We start from the raw sequence: 10,767 nt of genomic DNA, 5'->3' as shown, positions 1-10,767 counted from the left end.
AAAACATCCATGCCAGAGCAGGCTGAAAGTCTGAGAAGGACAAAGCAGTGAAGAGGAACCACCATGGGCCAGTCATTACTGGTGTGAAGGAGTGACTTTAGGCTTAAGAAAGGGAGGAAAGATGTTAATTTAATGTTTGCCTTTCTGTTTCCCACTACCCAAATCATGAAACCATACATTTTCATGAACTTATTTTCCCTGAATCTTCTTTGTTCACAACAGTAATTAGTCAACAATCTGCCAGTCCTTAGCTTGACCCATGAGCTTCCTCATTCCTGTTCTTCCTATTTTCTCTTCCTGAGGGCAGGAGTGAGCAGCTGGGTGGAAGTTTGGCTGTTAACCAAGGCTGACCCACCACAGCTGGTTGTACACAGATCCTATACATGTCCTACTAAAAGTCAACAAAATGCTATTTGTCCCACACTTGGAGTCACCACTTAGAACGCAAGACAGAACATATGTAAATTGTACATTGCCACAAAAATTTATTCCACCAATCCCCAACTCTAGAACTTCACAGCTAGATTTTTTTATACACAACAACTGACTGCTTATTGTAGTCTTGTTTGGATGCCAAATCCTCCATGAAAAAAACTCTAGGACAACATAATAGAAGTGCTGTAAGCACAGTTTCAGAGAGATGTCTTTATCTACTAGGACACAGGCACTCAGGAGAGCAGCTGAAACACTTTTCCCTTTCCTATCTCAAAACTTTTCTTCCACCTCTTAGTATAGTAAGAAATGAGAGACTTACCCTCTTAGGGAGAACACTGGTCATTTAAGTTGCTTTGAACTTAAGACAGTCAGCATCTGACCGCCCTCAGTTATGCACCATTGGTAGCACTTCTTTCCAGGGATTGAAGATTTTGGAAGCCAAGAAAAAAATTAAAAGTATTACATGAATAGTAGTGTTGAAAGTGAAGACGTGAGGGGCTGGTAATTGACAAAATAAAAGGAAATGAAAAATGCTTTATGAGGGTTCCTAGGCAGGAACCACATATTAAAGTAGTATTTGCTAAACATTCATCGTAAAGGAGGTGATATTTCTGCCACCTTTTAGTTCTCCAGAAGGAAGAAATACAAAGGCAATTGAAAACATGAAACATGTATTATTTATACACCTGAAAAGGTCACTAGATCTGTAGCTTGTATACTATCCATTTATCCTGAATGAAGTTCTCCAGAAATTCCCAATTAGCCAAATACATAAGGAGTCATATTATTCACCTATGGGTAAAACAGAGTAGACCTCCCAGTGCTGAATTCTTAGTCATTTGATTAAACAAAGAAATAACAAAACATTTTTGGGGTTTTTCTCTTGCTTTATGGATTTTTGTGTATGCATGTCATTTGTGATACATACTCCACACAATCATTTGTTCTGAAGTCCTCACATCTGAAGGACTGGGTTAGTTATTGTTGTAAATACTTTTTATACTGAAGCAGAGTTTTCTTCAGTTTTCAGATTTGTCTTTTATTATGATAGAGATTAGTAAAAATTTTTGGAATACATTTTATTTTGCCTCGTCCAAAAACCTAGCAATTGATTCAGTAAGGCTTCCTTTGCGAAAAGTATTGTAAAAATTGCACTTTCCAGATACCACTTTTATAACACAGCTCTTTTACAAATACTCACTAGATAAAATCTCTACAACTTTGAGCCTTTTTCTTTGGCTGAGTTGCTTATTCTCAAAGGGAAAAATATGTTCTTGCTCAAATTGTGGCCCCTGTGTTCCCTTTGGCTTGATTCTTGCTCTGTATTAAGAATAAACTAAGTTGTTCCATTTTTCTTCTCCACCCATTGCAGGAAAAGACCGAGTTCAAAACCGTTTAAGGAACATGAAGGTGTACAAGTCCATGGCACCTGACAAGATACAACCATGGGTACTGAAAGAACTGGCTGAGGAAGTGGCTATGCCACTATCCAACATATTTGAGAAGTCATGGCAATCTGGTGGAGTTCCCACTGACTGGAAAAGGGGAAATATAATACCCATTTTTCAAAAGGGCGATAAGGAAGAACCAGGGAACGACAGGTCAGTCAGTCTCCCCCCAGTGTCTGGCAAGATCATGGAGCAGCTCCTCCTGGAAACTCTGCTAAAGCACAAGGAAAATAATGAGATGATTGGTAACAGCCAACATGGCATGACTAAAGTCAAATCATGCCTGACAAATTTCTTGACCTTCTATGATAGGGTTACAGCAGTGGTGGACGAGGGAAGGGCAACTGGCATCATCTCCCTGGACTTGAACAAAGGCACTGTCCCACATGACATCTATGTCTCTAAAATGGAGAGACGTGGATCTGATGAGTGGGCCACTGGGTGGATAAAGAATTGGCTGGATGATCATGCTCGAAGTGTTGAAGTCAGTGGTGCAATGTCCAAATGGAAAGCAGTGCCAAGTGGTGTTCCCCAGGGCTCAGTGTTTGGACTGGTGCTTTTTAACATCTTTATTGGTGACATGGAAAGTGGGTTTCAGTGCACCCTCAGTGAGTTCACTGGTGACTCTGATTATACTGATGACACCCAGGTGTGTGATGCAGTCAACACTCTGGAGGGAAGGAATAACACCCAGAGGGACCTTGTCAGGCTTGAGAGATGGGCCCAGGTCATCCTGATGAAGTTCAACAATGCCAAGTGTGAGGTCCTGCACCTGGTTTGGCGCAGTCCCAAAAGCAGCTTTAGGCTGGGCACAGAATGGAAAGAGATTAGGGCTGGGGAGAAGGACCTAGGGTTGCCGGTACATGAAAAGCTTGACATGACTCAGCAGTGTGTGCTAGAAGTGAAAAAAGCCGTCTGTATCCTGGGCTGCGTCAAAACCAGCGTGACCAGCGCATCAAAGGAGGTGATTCTCTCCCTGTACTCTGCTCTGGTGAGACCCCAGCTGGAGTACTGTGTTCAGGACTGGGAACCTGAGCACAAGAAAGATGTAGACATGTTGGAGCAAGTACAGGAGGGAGTCATTAAGCTGAGCACAGGGCTGGAGCACATCTCCTATGAAGATAGGCTGAGAGAGATGGGGCAGTTCAGCCTGGAGAAGAGAAGGCTTCGGGGATACCTAGTAACAGTCTTCCAATATGTAAAGGAAGCCTGCAAGAGAGCTAAAGAAGGACTTTTCACAACAGCATGTAGTGACAGAGAGAATGCCTTTAAGCTGAAGGAGGTTGGGTTTAGTTTAGATATTAGAGAGAAAGTTTTTACTGTGAGGGTGGTGAGGCTCTGGAACAGGCTGCCCAGAGAGGTTGTGGACTCTCCATCCCTGGAGGTGTTCAAGGCCAGGTTGGGCAGGACTTTGAGATACCTGGTCTAGTGGAAGGTGTCCCTGCCCATGGAAGGAGGGTTGGAACTGGATTATCTTTAAGGTCCCTTCCAACCCTAACCATTCTATCATTCTGGAATTCTAAAGGATACTCTGCCAACAGGCAAACTTCTTCCCAGATTTAATTTTACCTGAAATGTTCTATTAATTTTCTTTTAGAATACCGAATGGTAATAAGCATGCCCATGTCTTAAGCCTTTGGGGTTTGTCTCAGTCACCAAAAAAAATGTATTAGATAGTATGGCTGGTGGCTGAATCTGCAAACTGCTGAGTTTGGGTAGTAGCAGAGGTAATAAGAAATTTCTTCCTGTTAAGTATGATATTTGCTTTTATAATTCTATTTTTTTTTCATTTTTTGTGCTAAATTTTGCTCAGAAATTAATTTGTTTCCCCATGAATCTCATGTTAAGCTCCAGCTAGAAGAAGAAGCAATCTTTTTTAAAACTGAATCACCAAACTGAAAAATTTTAATTATGGTAAAGAGTAACAGAAACATTTGATTCACCTGCTTTTTTAATTCTAAAGAGAGGTACTACAGAATGGAGGTCTTCTTGGTTTTGAACCTGCCAAAGAAATGGGAAAATAACACTGCTATCATTATTACTCCAGGCATACTTTCCAGCTGAATGACAAAGATATAAATGCACATTTATTGTGCAACCCAACTCCTGTGGAAGAAACAGGGAAAAGGAGAAGTCTTGAGTACCATTTTGTTAAATTAGGGCTTAGTAGAAGCGTTTCGGTGAAGAAAAGGCAACATGAAGACAACTTGATGAGAACCTTCCATGCACCTCTCTAATCTGCCTCTTCCTGCCAAAAACATGCGGCCAGCCTTCCCCAGAACAGCTGAGTCTCCTTCGTTTTGATGTGAATATGTATAAGTCTGCCTTGAGAAAATCTGAATAAACCACTACTGCTGGATGGCTTTTTTTGAGTGTGAAAGTCAATACAGTGTTCTGCTGTCTTACACACAGAAGTGATTACATAGGTATACTAGCATGCCTACATTTCAACTGAAATGATATGTTCTCTTAAAATTAGTAAACTAGAACAAGGAGCTGTAGTGATGAGTCAAATAATATTAAGGGTTCTTTTAAATTCACAAAAAATGTAAAAAAAAGTCGAAGGTAAAAACTAAAATGCCCATTTTCTAAGATTTTAAACCCCTTACTGTTTAAATCATACAAATCATCCTCCTTTTTAGTTTATTGTCAAGAGTGTTTTTTCCTATTAATGCCTTGCCAAGTGATTTATTATCTCTTGGGCAGATGTAATAGAAGTTATATATAGATTATAGGGACATTTGGATCCAGCTCTGAATTAACTTTTTTTTTAACTGATTGATCATTTAGCTAATTATTTTGGAATCTTCCCCAAAGACTAGAAGAGAAAATTGAAGTACCAAAGCATTTTGTCATGTATTTATTTTCAAAATAAAAGCTGAAAAGGAATTTAGAAAATTAGTACCAGTAACAGTGAGGTTATTAAATGCTAAATGTCATGAAAATGAAACATCTGGGTGCTTCAGCTTCCAGAAAATAAAGCCAGCAGCATGACTCTAATTTGCCCAAAAGTTAATGATTTAAAGAAGAAAATAGTTTAGCATTTTCAGCTGATAGGAATGTTTTTGATGTCCTACAGTTTCAGTGGATTACAATTAGTGAAAATGACAACTTAATGTTATCAAGGGCAAGAATACTTCAGAATTAATCCAGGTATGGGACACAAATTCACATATTCATGGGGATATTTTACAGATTTATCTGCTTGTGGGCAGCTGTGTCATGGACAGGAGTGATTGGCAGACTACAGTGAAAAGGATTTCTGCAACATAGTTGATAAATTCCCTAAAAAAAAATATCACAGAAATAGAGCAGTTAACAAGTTTGGGTATGATCCCATTTGACAGCTATCACCCTTCATACTGAGACCTCTGCTATGAAGGGGTCTTTTATCACATGCAATCGTTGTCATTCTTTTTCTTCCAAAAAATATGTAATTCTCTGCTTTTATTTAGATAAATACATATGTTAGAGTGTTGAAGTCATTCTCTAACACTTTTTCTCTAATACTGGTATGCTGTATAAATAATATAATCAGCTGAGATGCAAAGAACTCAGCTGTAGGATGGAGCTGAAGACTTTAGACTTGTAATGGAACTCTCAGTTTAAGAACATTCTGGTATCCATTTTTAGATCAGACCCTTCTTTTATTTTGGTCATATAAATATCTTAACGAAAACTTTTTAAAAGATAGCGAACAATAATTAAATCCACAAATACACAACAGAGGTGCTATCTTCCGAGATGACAGCAATGAATGGTTTTCACACTGTGCCTGACTTCTAACCTATTGATGGCTCAAACAGGTATCACTTGAAAAATCCATTTAGTGAAGCTGTGCCCTGGCTAGCTATCAGCACTTTGAGAGTCATTGCAAAAAAAGCATACAACTGATGAAATGTCTGTGAGTGTGGATGCAGCAAGGCACCTGGACTCCTATGGATGTGCACTTGTGGAGATCTAAGCACACCCCCTCAGCACACATTTGTAAATTCCTGGAATTTAAAGCTGAAATAGCCCTTACATTTTAATCTGTGGCCTTTTATAAGGAGTATAATAACTCAAGCTGGAATATAGTGCAACTCTTTAAAATCTGTTTCAGCCAAACTAAAGAAATTTTTGTAGATTAAGCACTCTCTTTTTCCCATGCTGTCTGTAATTATAAGAGGTTTCAGTCTCCAGTGATGAAGACCTGTCTCTTCTTCCCACAAACACAACTAGAGTCACTTTAGTAACGGTTTATGTTACTGTTCTCCCATCAACATTGATGAATCTATGCCAATTTACTGTTATATGTGACTCTTGAAATTTGATTTTGCCAACTGTGAAGGCTCACATGAGGCAGAGGTCTGAATAAATCACTTCAATGTAGTGCATTGATGAATCTATGCTAATCATTATTGTATTTCATTTTAAAATCAGATTTTTCCTACTGGGAAAACCTTCAAGAGACACAGATTTAAATAAGCTGTTATTCTCCAGGAGATGAAAAAGTGGCAAAGCTGTAAATATTTTTAATTTTGGAGTACTGAGAAGTTTAGCTAGGAGAACAACTTAGATCATATTAAATGTGCACATATTTGTACATTAAAAATTAAGGTTTGTATATTAAAATTAACCGACTTAAATTATTTAAAAGTTTGAAAACTGACTTTTTCTTAATACAAAGCTTCCAAAATAGCCAAACTAGCCTCTGGTTTATGAAACCAATTTTAAACTCATGAAAAAAATGCCCAAAGAAAAACTATTGAGTGGAAAATCACACACATAATAGTGAGTGATTAAGGACACAAATGCGAGTGCAACCATGCTAGTGGAATCTCTCCTTCCTGAGAAAGACCTTCTTCCACTACTTTTCTCTCCCTCTCTCTGAGAGATCAGATCTGCAGGTAGTTCTTCACCCCAGGAGGAAATGAGAAGCAGGAGAACAGTGAAAGCAGATGAGAGCAAAGTCAAGGCACAAGGGACATGATGCTCTGGGTGATTATGAGGTAATGGAAACCAAGAAATCAGAAGGTCACTGCAACAAAGTTAGATTTTACTACTCTCAAGCATTTTCTGTTCCTCTCTGAGGCAGTAGCATTCAATTTTGTGAGTATTTCTGAGGGGCTATTTTTGGATGTCCTGTGCTAATGTTCAAAACAGGAATTCAAGCCATTTCCCTTGCAAACCACAAGCAGGTTGTGTCTGCTTTTGTTTATTTTTATTCTTTTTGTAATAGCTTTGATGGATATCAATCCCTGATCAAATCAACTGGCCTAGCCAGCATAAATCTGCAAGCTCTGCAGTTGAATCTGCTGATCCTCTAAAAAATTATCATTCTCTTCCTCCCTTCTCTGTTTTCTGGCAAGCACCCAAATACACCGAGATGTCTGTCATCAGCAGATGGACAAACATCACCCTAAATTTTGACTGCTAGTTCTCTGGGAAAAATGCCACTGTGCAGTGTGATCCCAATGCTCTTTGGAGAACTGATGACCATGCACGGGATGGTAGACCATGGAGGCTTGCATCTGTGATGTGCTGCAAAGCCTGGTTGTTCATGGGCACTGAACTGCTGCCACCTCAGGCAAGTCATTAGCTCACCCACCAGATATGGCCTCAAAAGTATTTATGGAGATGAACTTCATCATGTGTGTGAGGATTGGGAATTATTTGCTTCATGAATCTGTCAGAGCCCAGCTCATGCAAAACACGGCACCCAAGCAGGGTGTTCCTGAACTCCTCTAGTCTGCTTCCTCTTGTAATTGTTGTTATTGGTAATCATCATTTGCAACAGATTTGCATGGAGTCTGGGACATATCTCAAAACCATATAATTTTATATTTATTTATTTATTTATTTATTTATTTATTTATTTATTTATTTATTTTATTAATTATATACTCTGATAATGAAAAAATAATCTTTAACTATCAGGAGTCCAACGTATAATATTATGTTAATACTTGTCTTAATCTGAAAACTGACGAAAACAAAACAGTAACAGCTGAACTCATCTAATTTTAAAACTTAGAAATATGTGGGATTGCACAAAAAAATGTAATAAATTCTATTCTCTAACTCAATTTCAATGGGAAATAATTTCTGTTATACTCTCACTGGTACAAGAAAGGAAAGCAGAAGGACCCAGATCTCATCATTGCGTCTGACAGAAAACCAACTCCTTACCAACATTAATTAATTTTGCTCTTTTAATACGTCCAAAGGCTTCTTCATATGTTTAATTTCTTTTATATTGGAAAAAATATGAGATTATGCAACTGTTCTTTCTTTGTCAAAGAAAAAAAATACTCACTACTATCCCGTGACATGAATATCTAAGCTCAGGAAGACAAGTGCAGAGCCTGATATTACACCAGAAAAACTTTTCCTGTTCTCACAGCTCCTGTCTCAGCTTTCCACAAGATTCTATGAAACATTTGTTCCATTGCCTGCATCTTCCAGTCACTCATGACAGAACAGAAACCAACTCAGTCTTTTTAACCACTACACGTTCTTGCAAACAGCAGCCCTGGGCTTAATAATTCCGCCTTTATGTTGCAAAAAAGTATAACCCCATATAACAATACTAGCAGTTCTCTATATGAAACAAATATTCATATCTAATAATATTTTTTCCTGCAGAGTAGGCTCCAACTCTTTTGATCTGAATGGTGTATTACTTCTAGAAATGTGATTCTGGCTGCTGACTAAAATTCTGATGTGTGAGGACAAAAAGAAGAAAATACACACACTCCTCTCACTGCAGAAATAAAAATGGGATTAGATTCTCTGCCTAGCTCCAACTGTCAAAACAAAAAATAGAAATACTTCAGGGTTTTGGTTAAATGTCAGATACCCCTGTCTGGTTGTAAAAATAGTTATTAAGTGGGAAATTTTTAGACCCCACAGAATTTTCATAACTTTTAGGAAGGTTTGATAAATATGTCAAGAGAGGCACTGTAATAGCTGATCCTGCCTAGGAGCAAGGATGATCACTTCACAGCCCCCATTCTATCCCTAAGTGTTATGGTTGAATTAGTATATATCCTTTCTCTTTTCCTTGCTGTAGCAAGGAATACCTGAAGAGACAAGAAATTATATGCACCTTCAAATTTAACCAGCTTCTAAAGCAGCATTTGAGGTGTTTCATTGAAACTATTGCATTCTGACAGTCAACACTATGGCATATCTTCAGATATTTTTGAAAGAAGTGGGATACATTAAGGTTCTTTCCAATTAGTCAGATCTCACTTAAAAGCTTTGTGAATCCCACTGGCACAACTGCTCTTTCAGGAAGGTTGAGCAGCACCAGCATAAAGAAATTAAATCCTGTTGTTGAAGATTCCTGCAAATGGACTAACTTCTGCATCTGGAGCTGCTTTAATTTGTATAGGAATGAAAAAAAAATCCATCTGTATTATATATTTCTGTTACTTTAGTCTTTATGAGAATAAATCTATAAAACAAACTGTGAGCAGGCTCTGAGGCTGTATTTCTGATTTCCCAAAGGGTCACAGTGAAGACATGTGACTATATAGAAGAAAAGCTAAATCTCAGAGTGAATACAAGACTTTATCACTCAAAAGGCACTGAATGTGATTTGTCTCACTTTATCTCTGTTTTGTTAGTGTCCAGTCTAAGGCATTTAATGATAAGTCTGGTCAATGTAAGAGACTGGTAACAGCTGATGAGTTCACCTAATCTAAAATAAAAATCTGAGGGGTGGGATGAATCACCCATGAGAGAAACAAATCTTTCTTCACTTGCTGTTAAGAGCAGATCTCAGTAGCTTTCACAAGACTAAAGCCATGTGAGAGTCACCTATGATTCTGTGATGCTGTGTGACTAGAAGTAAAGCTAGAAATGGACTTGGTTTTAGTATATGGCAACAATCTTGATGTACAAAAAGTGCAATGTAGTGTATTTATGTCAGGTTTTAGATGCCTAAATAAAAGTATTAATATCAGATTTGGTACATTACTGTAATTTCTCTTCTCACTCCCTGTACCCTTTTAATTCCATGCCACCTAGTGAACTGAGGTTCCACTAGAGTTTCTAATTGTATTTTTCTTCTCACCAAGTGAAGGGTCTTTGATGTTTTGACACCTTCTAGTGCAGCACAACTGCCTCTTACATCAGCTTGGTTGAGTCAATTATGTCCCAACAGAAAGGAGAATACCTTCAGATCTACCATGTACATGATTGTCTTTTGCTTCCTACATCTTTAATGAAAGTGAACATTCTTTACCCCTACCTATCATAACACATAGAGTGTTAACGCTGTATTTTTTTCTGGTCTAAATCTATTTTTAGACAAAAAAAACTGTGTCATGCCCACTGTAGAACAGATCTCCAATTCTTCTCTTCAGCTTGCAAAAAAATATAATGCCTACTTCTTCAGATATATCATACTGAGGTAGGCAAAGAGGGATCAAGAGCATGAAAACTAAACCTCAGAAGGCATATCACCTTTTTTTGTTATAAAGAGAGACAATTGTTTGACTATCCTTCAACATCCTGATGAAACAGAAGAACTTAAATTGATACTGAATGTGTAGAGAACAAAGAAATCATATATTTCTCTATATACAACATGCTACAAAGAAAATTATTCTAATTGTTGAACCATAAAGAAGGACCTAGATACATGAAAACTGCTTTAAGAAAAATTTAGGGCTATAAATTAAATACTCTCTAGATACCTTCCTTTTTGGTCTCATACCTTCACATACCTACAAGTTTATTTTTGACAAAGTGTAAATTAGTCAAAACCTTTTGATGCTTCATGCTTACTGTGGAAAAATCAAGCTCCAGGACATAGAGAGCACTGACGACCCTTACAGGACCCAAGGTCTCACAAACACTGCCACAGTTTTACCACAGCCAGCAACCAAGCCCT

General features: G+C 38.0%; 1 long non-coding RNA gene across 1 annotated transcript in view; it reads left to right on the top strand.

The window, feature by feature from the left end:
* Positions 1 to 1,901, top strand: part of LOC115949560 — a 22,241-nt gene extending 20,340 nt beyond the window's left edge. Inside the window, exon 3 of the long non-coding RNA XR_004083004.1 lies at positions 1,808 to 1,901. This is a non-coding gene — a long non-coding RNA (uncharacterized LOC115949560). The remainder of the gene's footprint in view (positions 1 to 1,807) is intronic.
* The last annotated feature ends 8,866 nt before the right edge of the window (positions 1,902 to 10,767 follow it).

Source organism: Geospiza fortis, unplaced genomic scaffold, assembly GCF_000277835.1.
Source record: "Geospiza fortis unplaced genomic scaffold, GeoFor_1.0 scaffold98, whole genome shotgun sequence".
NCBI classification, from domain to species: domain Eukaryota; kingdom Metazoa; phylum Chordata; class Aves; order Passeriformes; family Thraupidae; genus Geospiza; species Geospiza fortis.
Note: the sequence above shows the minus strand (reverse complement) of the source record. Positions and strands in the feature narration are given on the sequence as shown.